The following is a 16352-nucleotide window of genomic DNA, read 5'->3' as shown; positions in this document are numbered from 1 at the left end:
TTTAACTGCTTTGTTAATAGTTTCAGGCAATTAACTACGCTATATGGCTAGATTCAGGAACAGATAATAGTACTTCAGTGCTTGTATCACTCGAATAATTGGAATAGTAGAAAAGTAATGAAAGTACTTTTCTAGCTATTTGAAAAGATAGTTTTTACTTTTCGACCATTATATGGCAATGAGATTTTCTCTAATCGAACAGCGGTGAATATTTTGTGGAACAGATTATGTGATACTGGCAGATACACAATTCAAATGATCATTTAATTAAACAACTTTCTGTATTCTCTAGTTTTCAAACATTTAGATAAATAGCGTTTTGATCAACAAAAAAAGAACTCTACAATGATGTCCTTAAAAATATATATAAAGATAAAATTAAAAAGTTAAACAAAAATATTGTGCTCGGTAGAACCTCTTAAACTGATAGATATACTAGCTCGAACTTTGCAAAGCTACTTCTGGTACTGTTCGATTTATGATGAGTCGTAAAAGGTATGTATAGTCAAAATTAATTTATCATCGCTACATAATGTTTCTATATTCAGTATACTTTACTAATTGCTATAAGTTAATAGACTTTGCACTTTGTTATTGGTAACTTATTATAGTCGCATTATGAGTTTCAATACGATTTATAATATACTTTACCCTTTGTCAACATTATTTAACTTACTATAGTTAGTTAAAGAGTTAAGACTTTTAAGTCGTTGGTTATTGAACGGAGTAACAAATACGTCAGGTTTCTTTTAACCTATTAAAACAAGAAACAAATATTAGAATTAATAAATCACTGTACTTATACCTCATACTAAAATGTTAAAATGTTTACACACATTGACATACGAACAGTATCACTTTGTAGCTGCATATGTTATTTTAAAGAGCAAAAATTCTCCAATTCTCAAACTCGTTACTTTTAATATTCCTTTCTGACATCCAGAAATTACTCCTAACGTCTTCTAACGCCCAAAATATATAAAACTTTTATCTTATTTTGTTAGTTTAAAAGATTCAAAGCGACCAATGTTCAACTAATGCTGCAATTCTAGCCAATTCAGATCTAAAAGCACAGATAGCTCTCGAGTAGCTTTGTGCAAAATTCAAAACAAAACAAAACAGATCTAAAAGCCTTCGTCACCTTCTCTATTTTCGTTACATAATTATTAAATTGTCCACTGTCGAGTATAATATGGAAATTCGAAAGTATGGTTCATGAAACAGTCTTTTACATTCTTAAGTTAATATCAGTTTTCATACACCAATATGTTTGTTTGAGAAATATTTTATGTTACGAAACTTTTGTATTACAATTTTCATGGTCCTGTATATTTAAAAAATAAATAGGATTATTTTAAAGCAACTTTGGCAAAATGAATTTAAAAAAGGAACACATAAATTCTAATAAAAATTAAGGTAGTTCATTTTATTGCAAATTAAGTATAAAACATTAATACAGAAATATTGAATTTAGAGAAAAAGAAAGACAACGTAGAAATAGAAATATATTTTTACATTAAAATTGAAAAATAATAATAGCAGATATAATTTAAACCTTTTTTTATTTTTTATTTTAAGTGTCCTACTATATGCTTATCACAAAAATCATGTAAAGTGAGTAATTCATAATAATGTATAAGATATTACAATGAAACCCTATTACAATTTGTGCTTTGAATATCTAGCAATAAATACACCACACTGACATCAACATCACACAATAAAAGTCACAAAGTTTAGTTAACTACTTGCATTAAGTAAATCATATAAATATGTCAGGGCTTTATACAAGAATTAAATGTTTTTTATAATGCAGATGACATAGTAATTGTTCGTAGTACCCATATAACCTAGGAATGAACAAGTATCCATTGTGTAAAGATCGCTTATATTTGATATAATTTATTAAAGATAAAACAATTTTAATGCTAACATTCGCATAGCAATCTTATACATTTTAATAGTTGCAATTTTTTTCATATAACTGGGCCAACTTAGTGGCTTCATTCATTTGATTCAATATAACTCCATAAGAAAACAATCCACTTGCTACATTAAGCAAAAATGCCTTGCCTAATGTAAAGAAACCCCCAGACACTTAAACTTACGTCAGTTCCTATTATTTTCAGAAATAAATTTCTGACATGCATGTGTTCCTCTAATTTTAAATCATTTTTCATTTAAACAAGTAAAAATCTTCTATTTTATAAACATTTGTTATGAGATTCTGAGGGTTTCATGCTATGTACATCAATAAAATGAAAAGCTTATTGGAAGAGCGTTCAGTATTATAAAAATTAAAAATGACAATTAAAAATGAAAAAAAAGTTTTCGTCGTTATTTGAAATATGTATATATTGTGACAATTCGTTAAGCCACATACTCAAGGTCTTTCTAACCATTAATACCAATGATACGTCATTGATACGAATACTATTAACACAATAAATCTGATGCTCAAAGTACATATTAATGTCCATGCTAATAATACCATACAAAATGGATTTTGGAAAGTTATTTGGATCAGTGCCAAAATGATAAAAACCTAGAATATTTTCTTATCGTAAACGACCAGTCTTTGAAAACTGAAGATTACAAGCAGTCGTAAAAGTAACATTAAATAGACAACAGTGAAAACTATGTACGTTTTTTTCGGTGATATAAATAGTACCTATCTTCTTTGTGACAGAGAAAATAATTCATAATTAGTGCTGCAGCTACCAATATGCAAATATATGACATTCTTGTCCAGAAAAAGATCTGGTTCTTCAAAATCCAGTGATATATCAACTGGTTAATGAGTCGCAAAACTAACAGGTTGATGTAGAATATCACTAATGCTCTTTTAATGTAAAATTTCTTACTTTTCTTCATGCCATCTCTGTCAGTAAAATTGAAAGTAAATATTTCACTCAACTTGCTAAAGAGAAGGTAACTTTTGTTATCGTTCATCCTTCTTTTTTACTTTTAGTTCAAGAGCTTGTACTAAGAATTTGGGCAATTGTATCGTGTGCATCGGAGGAAACATTTGTATATAAGCCAAAGGAAAGTATTATTTTTTACGACGAGTTGCGCATGAGTATGCAATATGATTGATATATTGAAGTTGCTGTGTTATTTGTGTTGTTGGCCATTATTCTTATTCTCAATATTAAAGATACATTACCACACATTATAGCAAAAGTACAGATGCGTGATAGACCACCAGAGTTGGTAACTGGAAAAGTAATTTGACGGACTATTATTGAAAACCGCTGTATCATTCCTTTCATCAGTTTGGTTTCAGGTAATGCTATGCATAAATAATGTGCAAAATGTTCACAAGACGAAAGGAGGAAGACTTTCGAAACGTCGTTCTCCACACTTGTGTCTCCACAACAGGCAGTTGCCGTCCATTGTACAAAGTTTCATCATTTCCTTCTTATTCTATTTTTCCTGTAAAACATTGATTTATTTCTGCCTTCTATTCTAACTAAAGTGTTATGATACCTGAACCTTTTGTAATAATATATACAAGCCTTTGTTGACCCTATATACACAACACGTTAAACAATCATATTTCTTGGATAATTTTCCTCTCAGTGGGCTCAGCAGAGACCCCGATGAGGGTTTGCTATAAACACACACACACACACACTTTAATAATTAAAGACATTAGTAAACAACATTTTTCAATCTTGTTTTTCATGTCATGAGTCAAAATTTACATAACGATATACGAAGAATTTGTTACAATACTGTAACTGGAAAAAATAACTATATTTATCTATGCTTCTGTTTTCTGTTATGTAGTTTCACGTTTTGACTAATACAATGCTTTTTGTTTTCCTTGACAAAAGACATATAACAGGTTACATCTAAAATTAAGCAAAGTGGATGTATTCATTTCTCATATACTGAAAATTGTTATTATAATTATTGATATATTTCTGAAGAAAGCATTTGATTTTTCCACTGCAGATCTGAGGGCTTATAACGCTAAAATTCTGGTTTTCAAATCTACAGTGGGAATTAAACGGATAGCTAATTATGTTGCTTTGGGCTTTAAAAAAATAAATTAATTATTTTTTTTGGAAATGTTATTTATTATGTAAGAAAAATACTTGTCTAATAGACTAGTTCATTTTATTGAAACTATCTGATGATGTTATAAGTACATATATTAATCAACGGATTAACTATTTTATTCAATGTGTTTTAAAAGCCATTACTTTAATAAAGTCTCTTGAAGGTTGCATTTTTATTTCAAAACTCGTTTCGGTATCTACATTACATATATGTTTACTTTGGTTTATTAGTCCTCTCTCCACACTTGAACGTGAAGAATGAGAGAGAGAGAGGTAAAACTCATTACGCCGTGAAAACGTAATTCATTTGATATGAGACAACCTAGAAGAGAAACTTGCTCTGTAAAAAAATCATCTTTTTGCCTTTTGTCATTCTGTTGAGAAAAGTCAGAAATATATTTACTAAATATGAACGTCTAGACTCATTCTAGAAAGTGTCACTAATTTACACTGAAATATGTCGTACTTTTTCGACCTTTGAAATTTTATTAAAGTGTCACAAAAAGTTCATTATATTTCTACTATAGGTTATAAAGGATAGTTTTCTGATTCCTCTTGCATATTATTTTACCTAATTTGGAGTAACAAGAAGATTCTATTAATATCTGTTATAACCTTAGGAGAGTTAGTATTCTCGTTACATTACTTATTTATTTCATTTTTCAGTGAAAGATAGAATTCGATATACTATTTATATTTCATTGAATAGTGGACTTCTATGTTCCATTTCTTTTTAAATACAGACACACTATTATTGTATTTTATGTGCTGTGAGATATTAAAACATCTCTTTCTTTAAGAGAAAACAATGATGTCTTTAGTGTTTTTAACTGTATAATTGAAAGTACCTTTACAAACCTTTGCTAAGTATAAATGTAAGTTAACTTTTGAAGTCCTCTGTATTAAAGAGTTCAACTAGTAATTAATAATTTTCTAGAAATATATTTAAATATATAAATTTGTGCGATTCTTTTAAACATTCTTTTCATAGTTTAGCTAAAACATTCACTAGTTAATGTCTTTTTAACTAGTGAGAGTGCACATATTATTACTGTATGAATAAAATAATTTTCTCTCAGGTTGTTTTTCTTTCTGATATTATTCCATTGTGGTTAGTGAAAGCAGGAAGAAATAATTGAGTTTATTCTTTGGTAAATTATTTTTATTACTTTAAATTTGTTTGTTTTTTAAATACTATATTTTTTAATATGAGAGTTACAAAATGCTGTAGTATTAAAATTTACAATTTAAAAAAATTGTTAATCTAGAGTTTTATTTTATGCGTTAGACACTTCAGTATCAGTTAAGATCTAACTAGCCTGTTAAACTGTTTGCATTAGTGTTTGTCTACATTATTCTATTTTTGAAATTAGTTAATGTAAATGTTGTTCTGTGTGATATTGGAAAGTTTTTGACATAAAATTTACTATCATATTTATCTTACGTTGTCAGCTTAAAAAGTATTTTAGAAATAATTATTAAACTGCGCACTTTGCATTATAATATAGAATTCCGAAAGTACGGATGACTTACATTACAATATGTTTCATCGAATAGTCTTTGACATTCTTTGGTTTACGTCATATCTGATCTTCCAATATGTTTATCCCAATATTGCTGTATGGTTTTGAAATGCTAATTTATCAGAATCCTGATGAGTTTATACATATAAAAGTGGGTTAATTTTAAAACAATTGGACAGAAGTCATTCAAGAATAACATAGCAACATTTCTACAGAAGATTAACAAAGCTCATTTTATTATATCTAGTTATTAAATAACTTAAACTGGAAACCTATAACACAGTATTGTTCAATTACGAGTAAAATATAGACAATGTAGTTGTAAATGTATATGGTTATGTTGAAAATAAAAAACAGTAGAAATGATTTTATTAGTTTTAATTACCTTACTACACGCTTAACAGAAGAACCACTTATTTAATAATGAAATATGTCAAAATAATCTATTACATATTACGCTGCGGAAATTATACAGTTTATGTTTTGTAATATTAAAAACACATATGTCAAACAAACACCAGCATTGCACAATAGAAGTCACACCATCAGCTCAGCTAACTGCATAGATTTAATAAATCACATGCATATCCACACATGTATAAGAATTAAGTATTCGCACTAGTGTAGAACAGATTATATATGTACAACAAATTCTTTGTAATGTAGAAAATATAGTATATAAATGTATCTCATAACGGTTGGTATGGGTATTAGCATTTTTATTGATAAGCATAGAACAATGTTTCGAACTTCCTAGGTCATCTTCAAGTTAACAAAGATAAAGTTTGCAACTGATCGTTGCCAGGCACATGTCTTAGAGTCAGAACTGGTGACAAAACTGAGTTTTAAGCTTTGTGAATGTATGGCAGAAAAGGAAAGCCTTTCAGTGATGGAGAATTTATTAAAATTGTTTAACAATATTCACAGAATATGCATGTCTAGAGAAAAATATTTGGTGGAGCAAACTAGCCTTTCCCGCTTTACTGTCTCACGCAGGACAAAAGATCTTTCAGAGGACATCAAAGAAACTTTGAAGAGAGATTGAATTCGTGTGAAGCTTTCAGTCTGGCTTTGGATGAAAGCACTGGTATCAATGACACATCCCAACTTGTCATTTTCATCAGAGCTGTTACTGCAGGCTTTGATGTTTTCGAAGAGTTTTTAGATATGGCAAGCCTTTCCTCCACAACCACAGGACAGGATATTTGTGAACAAGTGCTTAAGGTTGTAGAAAAGTTTGAACTGAATCCTTATAAATTATGTGGTGTTACAACAGATGGTGCTCCTTCCATGACAGGTAGGACAAATGGATTCACCAAGTATACACGGGTACGGGATTGTAGGGGGCGTTGAAGTTGGATGCTAGGCTATTGATTAGTATAGGTATAAAGATGTTCATTTATATTGGTTTAATTTTGGTTTCAGTTGTTGTATAAGTAGGACTTCTCTGATTTTACGTTTGCTTATATTTGTTTCCCTTCTTAGTATCTGAGAGTTTTCTGTGATTATATTATGTTTACTTGATTTGCAGCGTTAAAAAACGTTTGAATGTGTTTTTTCTGTTCTTTGAATCTAGTTTCCATTTTTCTGCATGTTTCTCCAATATAGAAATCGTAGCAGTGCATTGTATTTTGTAAACTATTTGGTGTTGTGTTTTTCAATGTAGTTTTTACATAGTGTGGACTTTAGTTTTGTACCTGGTTTTGAATAAATTTGGTGTTTATTGGAATGTTGTGTTTTGTTATTAGTTTTTTTTTTCCCCAATGTTAGTTATTTTTTCGCTGATGTCGGAAACATATGGTATGTAGCAGTGTAAGGTTTTGTAGTTTGTTGTTATCTCGGGATTTATTGTTGTTTTTTGTTACTAATTAATAACCAATCGCAACGCCCCTACCATCCCATACCCGTTTATACTCTGGCCCCTAGCATAAGTGCCCGGCAATGGTCAGTTGCAAACTTTCTCTTTGTTAACCTGAGGGTGACCTAGGAAGGTCGAAACGTTGTTCTTTGCTTATCAATAAAAGTGTTAATACCCATACTAGCCGTTCTGAGATGGATTTTTATTTCAAGTAGGTTTCTCGTCATAAAGAATATACTATATAGTTTACAGTACCAATGCAACCATGAAGTGAAGAAGTTTCCATTGTATAAGAGATCGCCATGAGCAAACACGTTTTAAATACAAAAACCTATTTACTGGCTTCATTTTGATAAAGTATAACTCCATATAAAAATAATCCACTTCCTATATTAATCAAAATGGTTTTCTCAATGTAAAGAAACCCCAGACACTTAAACTCAAGTCATTTTCCATCATTTCCAGAAGTAAATTTTAGATATGCATATGTTACTCTAATTTCAAATTATTTTTCACGGGAACAAGCAAGAACCGTATATCCCGCAAGCATTCATCATGAGATTCTGAGACGTTTCATGCTGTATATATATATATGAAGGATATGAAAAATGCTATCGGAAGAGCTTTCCCTATTACGTAAATTACAATTGACAGAACCATGCAAGAATTTGCAGTTCAGTGTTGATAGAAAACGTAATTTCTGAAAGTGCAAAACCAACAAAGAAATAAATCCAAATAAAGACTGTTGGGCGGAATTTTGAGTTTAAGCGGTATCTCACCGAGGCAAAATCACAATAACGTTTTCTTAGTCTCTTTATTTTTGAAGAAAGGTGTCGCCGTTATTTGAAAGATATAACTGTTATAAGAGTTGCTCACACCACGCTTTTAATTCCTTTCGAGAAATAATAGTAAAGATACGTAGATTGAAATAACACCATAAATCGAATTCCTAAATACATATTAATGGGAATGTTTACAAATCAATACAAAATTATTATATATAAGATATCTGGGTCAATGCCAAATACAGAAGAACCTAAATAATAGTTTCTTATTGTAAAGGATTAATATTTGAAAACTGATGGTTACAAGCAATAATAAAAGTAACATTGAAGAGACAACAATGAAAGCCTTGTTAGTTTTCTCACTGATATCAATAGTTCCTGAAGGTTATCCACAAGAAATTTGGCTAATGTGATGTAAAACTAGTAAATTAATGTAGAAAACTGTAATACTTTCTTTATATAGTTTTTCTTACTTTTCTTCGTACCACATGCACTAGTAAGTCCAGAGTTAGTAGTATACTCAACTTCTGAAACAGAAGGTAATTTTTGTTAGTTGTCGTAGTTTTACTCTTTTAACTCATGATCTTATGGTGTCTCATGCATCAGCGGAAACACTTCTATATAACTGAAAGCATGGTGTTGTTTTATTTTTTAATTTGGAAGTGCGAAGAAGTAATTCAAAGTAACTGACAATCTAATATTGTTGCTTTTTACGTCTTGTTTGTACTGTACGTCATTATTTATTATTCTGAATGTTGCTAGTAGATTATTGTTGAGCAGTATGAATATGTTAGACCATTCGAATTTGTCATTCTGTAAATGTTTAGTACTAAATATGGTCTAGTGCTCGTTTGTCAGTTAGGTAATAGAAACTAATTATGCCCCCGTGCTTCAATAATTATTAAAAACGCGCCTTTAATATTATATAAATTTGAGAAACTATCAGTGTTTAAGTCACAAAGATAAAAGTGTCATGACATTCAGATTTTCTTACTATATTTCTATTAAAAAGATTAATTAGGTAGCTTGTGCAACATATTAAAATTGAGGTTAGTATAAATAGAATTTAAAAAATAAACCTAACCTATAACTCAAAGATATATATCAAACATTCTGAAATATTTCAAGAAATAATTTTTCATTAATGCGCTGATCTTTATTTTCTATTAAAAGGTTAATTCTGTTTTGTTTTTTATCTTATAAGAAGATGAATGGCGAGTCAGAACAAAAACATATGCACTGAAGCAGGCAAAATGTAAAACTCAATACAGTCGTGTTCTTTTAACCACCGACTCTTACTTTAAGAAATCTGAACTTAATTCCCTGTTTTTCTTATCATTAGTGAGAATTTAGATTCTGCTTGAAGATAGAAATAGTATTTATTAATAATATTATAAGTAATAAGTCCTTCCATTTATCTGTACTTCTGTTTCCTATTTAGTAATTTTACATTTTGACTAGTGCATTGTTTTCCATAAAACAAAAATAACAATTATTATATTTTATACACTGATAAACATTATTCAAAATACATGTCTTAGCAAAATCATTGGTTCATTGAATTAACTATTTTAAACAATATATGCCACAAGTATGCATTTTAAAAATTCTCCCCGGGGATATATTGTGTCTTGAAATGAGATTTGGTAAACCCAGTGAAGTCTGTCTGTCTGTTTGTCTGTTTTTGAATTTCGCACAAAGCTACTCGAGGGCTATCTGTGCTAGCCGTCCCTAATTTAGCAGTGTAAGACTAGAGGGAAGGCAGCTAGTCATCACCACCCACCGCCAACTCTTGGGCTACTCTTTTACCAACGAATAGTGGGATTGACCGTCACATTATACGCCCCCACGGCTGGGAGGGCGAGCATGTTTAGCGCGACGCGGGCGCGAACCCGCGGATTACGAGTCGCACGCCTTACGCGCTTGGCCATGCCAGGCCTACCTAATGAAGCGAATTATGTTTATTGTTCATTAGACCTCTCACAATGTATTTTGTATGATAAATGAACGTAAGGAATGAGCCAGAGGTAAGATCCATTGAAGAGTTAAAATGTAATTCATTTCGTATTGGATGGGCCAAACGCAAAAATCGCTATATAATATTAAACATATGTCTTATTGTTCTGTTCGAAAGTGAGAAATTGTTTTACAAAACATGAGCAGCAAAATTTATTCTTCAAAATAATATAGTTTTTAATATAGACGTGTATTGATTTTAAAAGTTTCAGTTCTGATTTTATATTAGTGTTCTAAGTGAAAGCAGTGAAAAAAAAATAATTTTTCGTTGCGTAAAAACATTTATGCTATATACAATTAAATATTAAGAAACAATCATTGCCTTTTTGTCTCTAAACTTTATAAACGTTTTCACTCTTAAAAACTTAAAATTTCTTTAAAGAAATGTAACACTCAAAATTTACTTTGGACGAAAGACACTTCAGAAAATGTTGAGATGTCATTGGTCTGTTAAAGTGTTGGTCTTGTTTCTGAAATTAGTTGTTGTGGGATAGAATATTTTGTTTCGAATTTTATCACACATTCGTCTATAATTTTACTACTGATAAAACTAGACAAAAGATGTCTTGTAAAAGGTACCTACCATCAACTTTTGTGATATCATAATCGATCAGTATGATTTTACGTCGATTCTTTTAATGCTCCTATGGCCCCAGAGTATGGAATGCAATTTTGCAAAAACGGACGCAAATCCTGTACCGGCAAGTTTACTTGGCTGGCATATTAACCGCTAAACCTAAGGCCACGCCTGATTCCAAATAAACAAAGTAAATAAAGCCGATCTGAATATTATTGGTACAAAATCATTATTAGGGCACAAAATAGAAACATTGGCATAGTCGCTGTATATAATCTGTTATATATATTATTGGAATGTTGTTTTGAAATAAAAGAAATAATACCTTAATCTGTAACTTACAGAACTGAAAAACGATATAGTTGTATGATTACTGTCAAATATATGACGATATTAGGAAAAATGTGGACTTCATATTGTATCTCTTCACATGCCATATTATTCTTTTCTTAAATTAATTTCTATTAAAAAAATGTTTTTTATTCAGAATAACACACTCAGCTGATGTTAAAACTAGTATATATTCTTATATAAGGTAAATTAAATTTGTAAGTCGCCTTCAAATGATTCAACGTTTAGTTGATGAGCTAATAGCGCTAAAACTCAGGTTTCAATTTCAGGTTTCCCAATTTCAATTGGACAAAATAGAGATAGCTTATTTTATTCTTTCTACTTGCCCAAAACAAACAATTCATTTATATTTCCCAAATCCTGAATGCAAAGATAACATACAAAGGAATATACTTGTTCTAATAAGAAAATCAAAATCAAATTATTCTTTGATAGACTATTTAGGCGAAAGACGAAAGACTCTCGAAACGTGTTCGTTTACATTTGAGTCTCCACAACAGGCAGTTGCCGTCCATTCTATAAAGTTTCATCAAAAACAGATTATGTTTATTCATACAAAACACAACGGTTATATAAATGTATGTATTTAACGTAACAATATTATTTTGACTTCATACGTCAATACGGTACTAATAAGTGTCTGTAACGAATAATTTTTCAATAGTAATAGATTTCTGTAAACGCTTTTGTTTTAAACATGGATAACGTGCATGAAAATAAATATTAAATTATTAGTTTACTTTCGTATTATATGTGATTTCCAGTATAATTGATTACATTTATTTGTAATTTTTGGTGAATTAATATTTTTTGCTTTTTTGGACCTTTTCTGTAGTCCCTCATCCTCTTTCTTTTTCATACGTAATACTCTCCTTATGAATTTTTATCGACAAATATTTGCAAAATTTCTATGAATATTGAAGAGAAATGTTAGCATATAATTCATAATTCATTCTTTAGAGAAAATTCATTCTTTCTGAAACTTTTTATACACATTTTAACACTATATCTCTATGAAAGAATATTTTCATAAATTATTTGAGACATTTCAAATAGTACAGGCTAATAACTAAACACTGTGTACCAAGTGGCTATTGTTATAATATGCTTTGTAATTTATGCTTTAAACTGTTTGTTATGTTTAGTTTTCTAAAATTACGAATTATGATTCATATGGATTTGGTATCACTTGCTATTTTCCACACTTGTTAGCTATTTCATTGAAGTTTTGTTTTCAATAAGCCTAGGAAGACATAAGTGTGATAAACGCTTTTCATTTGAAAACTACAGATTTTGATTACGAATGCTTATAGATTTCGAACATTACAAACCGTTCAACTTCAGATAATTAATTTCGAAACTTTGTTTTTCCACGAGGACATTAGATATCTATCTTGCAAATATCTTGTGGATAGCTAATTGCGTTAGACTAAACAATAATAGAATTAGTTAACATTCCCGTCAAGTGAAGCATCTCTATTTACCAACATGAAAGTAAATTGCGCCTCGTGGACCTGGACCGTCGATAAAGCATGAAGTTCCAGACAATATAAAAGATAACTATGGTTTGTGAGTTCGTAAAATTTTGTAAATTAATAATTCATTGTATTAACTATTTGAAACTATTACAAATTAATTCTTTTCTTAAATAAATGTTTACTCTAGCCCAAGTTCATTATGATATAGGTTGTAGGCCTAAATTCACAAACCACCGTAACATTTAAACAGAAACTGCAAGCTTAATAGCACATATACCTTACTTATATTAGCTCCTCACAAAATTAATAGATCATCAAGCTAACACTTAAAATTCCCAAGTAACTGAATAGACACCACAACCTAATGCTAACACCTAAATGAATGATTCAGTGATTCTCTTTGACTTCTCATTAACTTAGTGCTAAACTGAGTCTCATTACTACCATACCTTTTTTCCTACATATTACAGAATTGTTTTTGAATTTCGCACAAAGCTACTCGAGGGCTATCTGTGCTAGCCGTCCCTAATTTAGCAGTGTAAGACTAGAGGGAAGGCAGCTAGTCATCACCACCCACCGCCAACTCTTGGGCTACTCTTTTTACCAACGAACAGTGGGATTGATCGTCACATTATACGCCCCCACGGCTAGGAGGGCGAACATGTTTAGCGCGACGCGGGCCCGAACCCGCGACCCTCGGATTACGAGTCGCACGCCTTACGCGCTTGGCCATGCCAGGCCTACATATTACAGAAACTTTACGTTTTTTAACTTTCATGAGGTTACTTGATCTTTTCCTTACCCTCTAGGCTTCTATACTTTGCAGGGTAAGCATCTCGTCTTCAAATCAACACTTATCCAAAGACAAAAAAGATGTAATTTCGGTACTGAAGTTTCTTAAGTCAAATTGATATGGATCATTCAAAAATTCAAATATCAATTTCAATTTTTTTACATTCGGAGAAACGTGATTCAAGATTTTGAGATAAATTTTGATCCAGTTTGCATAGAGATCATCTTCACTATCAGAGAAATAATAGTCTTTATTATTTTATAGAAAACTATTCAATTTGCAAAATGTGTAAAATCATTTTTTGTAATTGTTCCGCAAGGAGATTTAGCTTTAATTGAAATTCATGAATAGATTGTGATCGGTCGCTTATTATTTTACCTCTTCCCTGAAACTTTATATTCAAATTATTCAACTGAGCCATCATATCGCACAGAAAGTGTAAATTACACTGCTATGACAAAGTTTCAGTTTCAGGGAAGCTTTCAATCTTACATTTTTAACAAGATACTCTTTTATTTTGGGAAATAAGGAAATAAATCGTACCTAGACGTTTCCTCTACTTAACCATCTTAGATTTGCAAAATCAGTAAGATCATCAAAAGTAGAGTCAGTGCTTTTCTTCAAAGGCTCAACAAACTGTCGATGGATGAGAGAGCTTCCACTTCTAGTATAATTCATCATTTTTACAACAATGTTCATCAATTTTTCAATTCATCACTTTTAGATATCTGAACACATAAATTTTCCCGATTCAAAATGCACTGCTTACACTGCTAAATCAGGGACGGCTGGCATAGATAGCCCTCCAGTAGGTGTGTGCGAAATTCAAAAACAAATAAGGCTCCAGATTTTTTTTTTTTTTCTGATGGGAAGCTCCGCTTTTCTAAAAAGTTTGGGAACCTTGAATATTCAAAATATATTATACACTAATGTATGTTTAGACAACAACTTGAGATATCAGTATTGCAAAGCTATTTTAAAATATGTTCACTTTCATATGTTCTTGAACAACTAAAAATAAAATTTTATTAATAGACTGTGCTTTAATATAACATTTCATTCAATTGTTCCAAGAATTATACTGAGTCAGTTTTTGAAATATATTTTGTAAATGTTGACGGCGTACTAAGAAGACTAGTTGTGTTACATAATTAGCCCCCCGCTAGTACAGCGGTAAGTCTACGGATTTATACCGGTAAAATCAGGGGTTCAATCCTCTCGGTGGGATCAGCAGATAGCCCGGTGTGGCTTTACTATAAGAAAAATACATTAAATAATTTATAATTTTGTATGCATGTGCTGTTGTTAAATTATAGAAACTGTTTCTTAGTGTGATTCTTTCATTTTTCTGATGATGGAGATGTAAATTAACATCAAAATGTACAGAACAGAGGCATCTCTAAGTACTTAAAACATTGAATCCATGGTACTACTGGGAATAATTGTGTATTTCATCATTTTCCAAAATATAAAGATATATTTAACTATACTGGAAAGACGAAATAAACCTATACAGTATGTTAAGGGAACTAACAGTCACACAGTAACTGGAAGTTCACAAACTCAAAATGATTCTGTAAAAACATATAAATTATATAATACTTTTAAATAACAAACTTTGTTTTCTTACATATAATACAGTAGACTGCATGCTTAAATTCTCAAAATTAGCTCTGCATTAATGCAGTTTAAATGCTGTTAATTGCTAAGCTTTTATGAAGCACGAAATACACAATTAGATATAGGTACTTTGTCCATCGAGAATTTTTGCGTTATGAGACCCCACACTTGCATCTGAACCACTGGAGGTCCAAATTCATGTTGATTAAGTGGAGTAAAACATATATATTAAAAATGTATTTAAGATAACATAAGAAAAAGTAACGTTAAAATATGGTAATATATTTAAATCTTATGCTATGCTAAATATTGTTGTCAATAGGCTACTTCAAATACTTATATTGTAACTGGTTATTATTTAAGAGGTTGTCAGTATGCTACTTGAAATACTTGTATTTTAAATTGTTATTCTTGAAGAACTTGCTATTTTAAGGTGCCAGAAGTATAGGCAGAGGATTTTGCTTCACATTTCATGACTGACATGCGTATTTATGAAAACTAGTAGTGGAGACTTACACTTTGTTTATAACATTGTAGTATTAAAGGTAATTTGAAGCCTGTTCTAAATGTTTAAGAGAAAAGTGTTGTAAAATGAGGTGTAAGAAACATAAGTGCACATGCCAATACTATGTGGAAAGATATAGTGTGTGTCCCATAGTAAAGCCACTTAATTGTGCTCAGAATTATCATATTCTCATTATATGCTTCCTTACGCAAGGTTATAACATCATTGTATAGGTCTTTGTCTGGAGTACATTTAAAGTGTGGAGTCCTGGAATTTTTAACTTATAAAATACATTGCACTGTTGAATTATATTTATGTATATATTCAACGAAAGAAAATCATAGTTAAATCGAAACTTGACCTCATTTCGTCTTTCTTTCGTACTGTCTAAAATTCCGCGCTTTTGTTTTTATTATTCCGTGCTTAATTGCAGAAAATTATCAGTACTCGTTAATAAGAAAAATAAAAACGATAGATATAAGTTTTGACTCGAAGCTTATGAAGGATCCAGCTAAGATAGCACATTGTGCACATTGCGCAACAAATAAACAAATACGCATTATAAATAACTTTTACCTCATATGTTTGAATTTTTGAGTGTCAGCATATACATACATATATAGTTTTAAAGCTATCAATTATACAAATTGTAAGTAGGCGATGTTTTAATTAGCATTGTAAAATAATAATGGTAAAAATGATACAAATCAAAATAATTAGATTAAGAACTCAAATACTTAATATACTTTTTTCCATTATTAGTTCTTTTTGTCATCATT

Source organism: Tachypleus tridentatus, chromosome 2 (assembly GCF_004210375.1).
Source record: "Tachypleus tridentatus isolate NWPU-2018 chromosome 2, ASM421037v1, whole genome shotgun sequence".
NCBI classification, from domain to species: domain Eukaryota; kingdom Metazoa; phylum Arthropoda; class Merostomata; order Xiphosura; family Limulidae; genus Tachypleus; species Tachypleus tridentatus.
This window is presented reverse-complemented; position numbering follows the sequence as displayed.